The sequence below is a fragment of the Quercus suber genome, unplaced genomic scaffold (genome assembly GCF_002906115.3).
Source record: "Quercus suber isolate HL8 unplaced genomic scaffold, Cork oak 2.0 scaffold_19, whole genome shotgun sequence".
Lineage (NCBI taxonomy): Eukaryota > Viridiplantae > Streptophyta > Magnoliopsida > Fagales > Fagaceae > Quercus > Quercus suber.
In genome coordinates this window covers 1,308,621-1,318,244 of record NW_027069484.1, presented here as the reverse complement: position 1 = coordinate 1,318,244, position 9,624 = coordinate 1,308,621, and the positions used below count along the sequence as shown (strand labels likewise).

General features: G+C 34.0%; 1 pseudogene; it reads left to right on the top strand.

The window, feature by feature from the left end:
• Positions 1-1,278: 1,278 nt before the first annotated feature.
• On the top strand, positions 1,279-6,896 carry LOC112038026 (1-aminocyclopropane-1-carboxylate oxidase homolog 8-like; annotated as a pseudogene).
• The last annotated feature ends 2,728 nt before the right edge of the window (positions 6,897-9,624 follow it).

Sequence of the window (9,624 nt, the reverse complement as noted above, 5' to 3'; positions counted from 1 at the left end):
TTCTCCGGCTCAATTAGTCTCCGCTATCATACCAGGGTAAAACTTCCTCCTCGGACAGGAAATGTCCTCCTCGGACTGGAGACATCCTCCTCGGAAAGCGATGATCCTCTGCCCAGAGGATTAGACAGGAAATGTCCTCCTCGGACTGGAGACATCCTCCTCGGAAAGCGATGATCCTCTGCCCAGAGGATTCCGCTCCAATCTGGACCTTGCATTCTACTCATCCTTCTCTTCGGATGTGAAACAGTTCTCTCGTGGGTGTTCGGCCCGTTAATTTGGGCCTGATCCTTTTATCCCCCACATGTACTATCAAGCAATTAGTAAATGCAATTAAGTTGAGCTTAAAAGTTGTGGTTGCCCCAAATGACTGCTCTAATTAGTAAATTAATTTTGTATTATTTGTTAGAATATATTTTCTCAAATTAAGAGATAATATATAAACAGTTAGTTAATTTAGGTAAAAATTTATCATTTAAATTCTATTCAAACTAAAAATATATTATAAAATATTCTAGACTAAAATCCAAAACAACAACTCACGTTTTCTTTCTCAAAAAATAAATAAATAAAACCATGTTTTGACTTCTACTCCAACTAAAGGTTTATTATCAATATTTTAAGATCAACTAATTAGTAAATTAATTTTATACATTTAAATTTCAACAAATTAAAATTATATTCAAACTAAAAATCTATTATAAAAAATTCTAAACTTAAATCCCAAACAACAACCCATGTTTTCTTTCTAAGAAAAAAACATTTTGACTTCTACTCCAACAAAAAGTCTATTATCAACATTTTAACAGTTAGTTTATTTGAACTTGGTGAGAGGGTATGATTAAGTGTGTGTGTGTGTGTGTGTTTAACAGTTAATTTGTTTCTTAAAAAAACATTTTAAGAACTGCTAATAAATTAATTAATTTTATATTATTTGTTATAATATATTTCCTCAAACTAAAGTCCAAACTCTAAACAATTATAATTTAAAGCAATTGTTTTGATTAAAATTATTTACTTATTTTATAATTTATTAATACTATTTACTTCATAATTTTGTTTTAACTATTAAAAAAAAATAGTTTACATATGAAATGAAACATTACTTTTCTACCAATAACTAATAATCTACTACATTACTTAATGTCAAATATACCATATATCACCAAGCAATTATTAAGTGCAATTAAGTGCACTCTATAAAAATCTGCATCTGTAGCCTTTCTCAAACACATTCATTCAACCACAACCAGGACCACATACACTTTCATCGAGTAAAACATGGCAGCTGCTGATCATCATGCTACTCCCACCTATGACAGTATGAAAGAGGTTAAGGACTTCCACGAATCCAAGATCAGTGTCAAAGGTCTCGCTGAATCTGGCATCACCTCTATAACCCGTATCTTCATTCACCCACCTGAGACCCTCTCAGACCTCAAAAAACCCGACTCTCAAACATCCACCAAAAAAAGCATCAAAATCATAGACCTTTCCCACTTCAACTCCCCAACTGAACGACACCAACTTGTGGAACAAATCAGAGAAGCCACTTCCAAATTAATGAGGCTTCTTCCAAGTCATCAACCATGGGATACCCAAATCAGTCCTAGATGAAACCATAAACGCAATCAATGCTTTCCACGACCAACCACATTAGGTCAAGTCTAAACACTATCATCCCAGCAACAAGCATGGGGTTATCTACTCGAGCAGCAAGGACTTGTACAGAGCCAAAGCTGCCAGCTGGCATGACTCTCTCACTGTTTGGATGGCCCCAGATGAATCGGGTGCAAGCGAGGACGATATTCCAGAGGTTTGTAGGGAAGAGATGGTTGCATGGGAATCTCATTCAACAAAGGTGGCTGAGGCTTTGTTGGAGAGTTACTGTCAGAAGGGTTGGGTGTGGAGGCTGAGAGCAGGCTTGAGAAGTTGGGGTTTTTGGAGGTTAGGTTGGTTGTGGGACACTACTACCCGTACTGTCCTCGGCCGGATCTGACAGTGGGGTACCCATCTCACACAGATGAAGGGCTGAATGTGTTGTTGCAAAACCAGGTGGGAGGGTTGCAAGTCAAGCATGATGATGAGTGGGTGTAGGGATGGCCATACCCATTGGGTAATGGATATGCTACCCTACCCTATCTAAATGTTTTGGGTAATATCCGGTTCTTTATGGGTAGATCTTAATTGGGTAGGGTATGGATATTACCCAAATAGTTCGGGTAGGATATGGATAATATCCATACCCGACCCATATATATATATATATATAAAAAAATAAAAAAAAAAAAACCCTAACTCTCACTTTCACTCACACTCTCTTTGTCTCTCTCACTTGAGCCTCCATCCTCACCGTTACTCTCTCTCTTTCTCTCACCTGAGCCTCCATGGCCATCACAGTACTTTGAACTCATCCCTCCGATCACCAGCACCACCACTACAGTGGTTTTCTCCATCTATCATCAAAAAACAGAAAAAACACACCATATCACAAGATCGGCTTCATCATCGATCTTCATCGTCTCCTGACCTGCCGAAGTAGATTGAACCATGCATCACCAAAGTAGACCTGCTGTCGCTGATCTAGACTTTGGAGATGCCGACAAAACCGTTCGTGGACCCACTGCCGATCTCACTGTTCGTGGTTTCCATACATTCTGCTCCCTCTCTATCTCTTTCTTTATGTTTGGTTGCTGAGAAAAACTTGTAAGGAAAAGAGAAATTTTGGAGTCTTGGGCTTTTGTACGACCTTGATGTCCATTTCTTTTTATGGGTTTAATTTCATGAATGGTTTCTCCAAAGCCTTGCCGATTGTCATATAAAGCAACACTCTTTTGCTTTCTCAATGTGCATTTGATTGTTATGTCAATTTGAAACTCGTTTGGGGCTTTTGAACCTGGAGTCATTAATTTTGTTTTTAAGCTTATTTTTTACTATACTTCATCTGTTAGATGATGCACTGAAAACTTTGGGTGTAAATCAAAAACAAAGCACACTGATTGTTTGCCTAGAAAAAAAGATTGTTATTTTTCCAAGAAAAAAAAAGAGAGAAAGAAATCAAATGGCTGTTTGTTTGCCGAGAAAATGAAAGAAAAAGATTAAAAAGTCTCGTGGGCATGTGTTTCAATTTTTAAGTTAAAATGTTTTTGGATTTTAAAAAGAAAAAATTAAATGGGTTTTGGGTAGGGTATGGATATCCATGGATAATAAATTCGGGTAAGATTGGGTATGGATAATAATGGGTATTGGTATTCGGGTATCCATAGGCAAATATTTCGGGTAAGGTATGGGTATACCCGATCCATACCCTACCCATGGCCATCCCTAAGTGGGTGGATGTGGAGCCCATCCCTGGAGCATTGACCGTGAACATTGGCGACTACATTCAGGTATAAACTCTCTTCTTTTTAAAAAAATAAATAATAAGTTCTTCTACACAATATTTTCTTGAGTAAAGTTGCATTACATATTTTTATTGGGACGTAATAAAATAGTGTAAGTAGTATTTGTTCACCAAATCGCAAAAATGGTACAAACTGTAAAAATTGCACTAAAATTGCTTGCAAAATAGTATAACCGCATCGCACTGCAAAATAATAGCGCACTGCAAGTAATAGTGCACCGCACCGCACTGTATGGTATAGTGCAATGTGCGGTTTTATAGTAAGAAAACCACACAAACCGCACCACACCACACCCTCTCTATTTATTAATATATTTTATATTTTTAATATTAAATATATTATTAATAGTTCAATAACCCTAGTTTTCAAAAAAAAAAAAATGATAATCCTAGTAAGTGTTGACTAGGAAATCTAGCCCAAAATAAAGAAAAATTAGCTCAATAGCTTAAAACTTGGTTCAAAACAAATGGAAAAATTAGGTACTGTTGGATTTGTGTTTGCGTTTGTGCGTTTGCATGTTTTGCCTTTTTTTTTTTTTTTTTTTTTTTTTTTAAGTGCTTATGAACAGTAATCGGTGTTGTTCATGCACGTGATTACACTGTGCGAGAGAAAAAGTTACTATTCACGCACTGTTCATTGGACCCACAACCATTTTATTAAGAAAAAAAAATTAAAAATGGGTCTCACGGCACTATTCACACATTTAAAAATTATTTTGTTACAGTATTTTCAGTCTTCAGTTTCAGCAAAAATAAGTTGTATCCAAACGGACCTTTAGTTTTAGGCTGGATGGGAAAAACCCAAAATTTGAAAAATATACCAACTTCAAGCTATTCAAACCGCGTCTTATATACCGCACCGCACATATGACTGCAAAAATGAGGTGCGGTGCAGTTATGGTTTTGATTAAACTCTAAACCACACCGCATTGCACCGCACTGCATTGCACCGCACCGCATATGTGACCACAAAAATAAAGTGCAGTGCAATTATGATTTTAGTTAAACCGCACCGCAAATACTCTTGTATCACAATAAATCATATCATAACACATATTGTAAGTTATACAAAGAAATATGAATATTTTTTTAAATAAGTAATGGGATTTAAATTCCTCAAAAAAAAATCCTAATTCTTTTGTGGCCAAAACAGAAAGAGCCTAATTCTTTTAATAAAAGAGAGAATATTATTCCATTGAGGTACAGGCCTAAATGGCTCTTCATAAACGTTTAAAAATTAATAAATAATTACAAAAAAATTTAGTGTTATTTTATTTAATTTCTCACAACTAATGAGGTGACACATGTATATTTAAAAAAAATTAACATAATTATTATATTAAATGTTTTGAGAAATTAAAATTTTGTCTAACAAAGTGTCATTGTCAATTATCTATACTATTTATAAGAGGATTTCCTTTTTTTGAACTGGACTTTTATGTAATTTAAAAATACTTCTAAACCTTACGTTTAACAATGAAAAAACTTGAGAACAACCCGATAAAAGTATATCTCCAACTCTACTTAAAATGCCTACAAAAATAGGACATTCTCCTACTAATTCATGTCTTTAAAAGAAACTTATCCATAATTTTTTTTATTAAAAAAAAAATTATGACACTAGACCAAAAAAAAAAAGCCTCATTGCACAAGCAAAACACATGTAATGAGGCTAGCATATTAATAAATGGATGTTCAAAAGCTTTGGCTTACTCTCCGCCTCTGGTAGCCAATGATTGGGAATCCATCAACTAACAAATATGTGTGTGTATATAAACCTAACAAATAATTATAATAATAATAAAACTAGTGAAGAGCATAAACCGAAATTAACTTAAAATTTCCTATATATTTCTCATCAAAAAAAATTCGCCTATATGAGTTGAGTTCCAATTACGCCATTTAATATTTTTTAATTGGATGCAAATTTTAATAAATTCATATTATTATTATATTAGATGTCCATCTTATTATTATACAAATTCATTTTTTTATTATATTTTTTTAATTAGATGCAAATTTTGACAATCCAACCCATATATATATATATATACACACACTATGTTTTATAAGTGTCTTATTATTAATAATAATAATATATCACATTAGTTGGTGTAACACTTATAACAATCATTGTTTTTTAAAGGTCTTAATAATAATAATAATAATAATAATAATAATAATAATTTCACATCACTTCATTTGTATAAGTATAGAAAGTTGTAACACTTATAAGAAAACGATGCACCTACAATTTAAGCTTGTGCATATTGTTATTTGGATAGATGTATTTAAAGAGAAAGATTTTGGTTTTAAATTTTAGTTTAAATAACTTGAATAAAATATGGAAAGGATTTTTTTTCTATTGATAAAATTTATTGATGGATTTGAAATAACAAAGTGTAAGATGCCATTTAAAATAGAGTGAAATGAAATTTATTGTATTTTTTGTTTTTATTTAGAGATTCAATTCTATAAAGATGTCGTGTAAAACTTATGTTTTACCCCTCCAATTTCAACATGCTACATCATCGTATTACATATTTAAAAGTAAGTACAACCAAGCCCAATCATTTCTAATACCCTTGTATAAATCCAACCAAATTAAGAAATTATTGAGATTTTATTAGGTGAACAATTGGATAGCAATGAATCTCACGTCTGCATTTTGTGTTGCGTTTTCTCTTTTTTTTTTTTTTTTTCTTCTTTTTTTTTGGTCAGCTGCAGCAGGGAACAGCGACTACTGTTATGAACAATAGCCGCACTTTTCCTACTTTTTTGTCACTTTTATCACATCAGTGGGTCCCGTGTACTGTTCACGGGTCCCACAAATTCCACTTTTCAGCCACTTTTTCATTAAAAATGAGTCCCACGGCACTATTCACATATTTAAAAATTATTTTGTTACAGTGTTTTTAGTTTTCAGTTTTAGCAAAATAAGTTCTATCCAAACGGACCCAAGGTGTGATAGGATGTATTGAATTTTAAATAAAATGCTAATGTGGTCAATCATTTATTAGATGGTGTAAAACATGAATTTTACACCTCATCCTTACCAAATTCAGGCTCTTTTATTTATGCAAAATATCTCAATTAAGTTCTCCCTGTATTGTTCAATTTATAATGAGAAATTGTTCTTCAACTCCCTTAATTTAAAATCCTCAACTTCAAACGGTCATTTGTAAGGTTTTGTCTATGCTATGCATTAAAAACATTTGCATCAGCTTATTTTTTCCATGTCATGTTCTCCACAAGCATGTTAAAATATTTGTTATATTTCTCTTTAATTTTGTAATTTTTTGTATATATTTTCTAACAGAGAATCTCTAACGATAATTACATAAGTGTGGAACATCATATTTTGGTTAAGGCATCAAAAGAACCTCGTATCTCAGTCTTGACATTTATCAACGTTGACACTTATATGACTCATTCTTATGAATTTCAACCACTGCCAGAATTATTACCAAATTACCCAACTCTTTACCGCGAATAGTTAGCATCAGTATATGATTAAAATTTTTACAGCATGGGATTGGATGGCAAATCTTTCGTGCAGAAATTTAGACTGTAAAATGAGAATACTAAGAGCATTCGTATCAGTGCCTTTAAAATCATGTAAAATCATGTAAAACACAGTTTTTACACATTTTTGCTCAAAAATGCTCTCCATCAGCTCTTCTAAAATTGTATAAAAATGTGTATTTCTTTACACGAGCTACAGTAACCGTGTAAATATACACGGTTACTGTAGCTCGTGTAAAGATTATTTTAATAATTTCCATTTGATCTTTTTTTCTCTCTCTTCTCCGGCTCAACAAACTCAGTAAACTAACTTCTCATCTTCTTCTTTCTCCTAAGATGCACACAATCACATCCACACACAAACACATCCAGACAAATCAACAGAGATACACTTGCTTAAAAAAAAAAAAAAAAAACATAGAGATACACAAACACGGAGATCGGAGATCGGCTGAGATTTGGTGGTGGATCGGAGCGGTGGTTTGAAGCTGCGGCGTTTGGTGGCGTAGATCAGCTCGGAGATTGGATCGGAGCGTAGATCGGAGATGTGGCGTTTGGTGGATCAGAGCGAAACTGTGGATCGGATGCGGAGCGGTGGATCGGATGCGGATGCGGTGGATGCGGAGCTGTGGCATTTGGTGGATCGGAGCGGAGCTGTGGATCGGGTGCGGAGCGGTGGATCAGATGCGGATGCGGAGCGGTGGCGTTTGGTGGATCGGAGCTGTGGCGGATGGGTTTTGTGATTTGGAAGAGAAGGCCAGAGAGATGGGTGTAGAGAGAGAGAGAGAGAGAGAGAGAGAGAGAGAGAGTGAGAGAGTAAAAGAAATCAAAAAATGGGTAGAGAAAGAGCGCGGGTATTTAAGGCAAGTAGGTAGAGAGAAATAATAAAAAAAAATAGAGGATAATGAATAGTTTATTGAAATATCTAGTAAAATAAATGAATTGATGTGGGTGTTTTGTAAAAGTGAATGTGTAAAATAGAAAAAGCAAGTTTTTAGTGTAAAAATAGATATGTAAAATACACATGCTGATGTGAATACTCTAAGAAGACTAGTAAAGTCTATATGGTACATGCTGCGTATTTATGTACTTATGTGAATTGAATGGAGTGACATATACCTATTCCCTGCTATTGAATGTACTTGGCTGGAGACATAATAAATGAGGGAAGCTCATGTACTTAGGTTGAAAATAATTCATGCTAAATAAGCTGCTGGTAAAAATACTATTTTGGTACTTATATTTTGGTAACAGTTAATTTGACCCCTATTATTTTCAAATTGCAATTGATTTAGTCTTTATCGTTAACTCATTAAAAGGAAAAAGGTTAAAGCTACAAAATTAGCAATGTATTGTCACTATAATTTCATATTAGTAAACTAATGTTTAAGTCAATGGCGTTTTGGCTGAATGGCTGTCATCCTTTGGTGGCTAATGATTGTGAATCCATCACCTAACATAATAATAATAATATTATTATTATTATTATTATAAAACTAATGAATGAAGAACATAAAACTAAAATCACCTTGAATTTTTTTTTTTTAAGCAAGTGTGTGGGAGGAAAGGGTGGTAACCTCTAAGCGCCCAAAGCAACACGGAGGGAGATAGACACTAACACCTGGCATACATAAAATTGAGAATTGGACTTGGACTTGATTTGGAAAATTCCTATACCTTCAAAACTGAGAATTTTTATTTGGAAATTTGCTCACAACAGATTACCAACAGGGGCCACAATTTTCATACATACAAACCCAGATGCCTAATTATATGTCTTCGTTGTGGTAACAAAGAAACACTCCCACATGCTCTAAGAGACTGCACTTTCACTAGAGCCTTTTGATAACTTTAGGTCAAAACAATCTTCCTCAAAAACATTTTCCTATCACCAATTCAGGCACAGTGTAGAACAAACTTAAGAAAAACTGTTCCTATCCATACATCCCTTAGAGAATTTTCTTTGCTTTCAATATCTGGGGTTTGTGACTTGCTAGGAATGCCTTAATCCAACAGTATGATAGCTGAACTATGGGCAATTAGACATGATCTTAAGATATTATGGGATAGGGGATACTGTAATGTTAGCTCCAATCAAATTCAAAATTGGCTATAGAATGGATAAATTCACAAGTTAAAAAATTTCCTTATGAATTTACTGGGGTTATGGATTGCAAGTCATTACTGACCTGAGATTGGGAAGTGCACTCTAGTCACTTATGGAGAGAGGCTAATGGTTGTGTTGATCTTTTGGCAAAGAGAGGAGTTTCCAACGCAGGCATATCATAGGGGCGGCAAAATTGGACACAATCTACAAACCCGACACGACACGACACAAAATTAGCAGGTTATGGGTTAAGGCTTAATGGGTTCGTGTCATATTCGAGTTGACATGACTGACCCATTTAATAAACGAGTTGGGTTAGTGTTCATCACATAAAACCCATTTAACCTGTCTAACTCGTTATAGGGGTTCAAATGAACCCCCTGAAATGGCAATATATATATATATATATATAAATTTAAAACTTTTTTTTTTTGTTTTGACCTCCTAAAATTAAACTTTGAATACCTTGACCCTAAATTTATTAAGCTCAGCTAAAAAAAACTCGAATATAATTCTCTTAACAATATCTTAATCTTTTTAAACACACACACAAAACCCAACAAAAAACCGATTTGATCTAAAATCTAGAAAG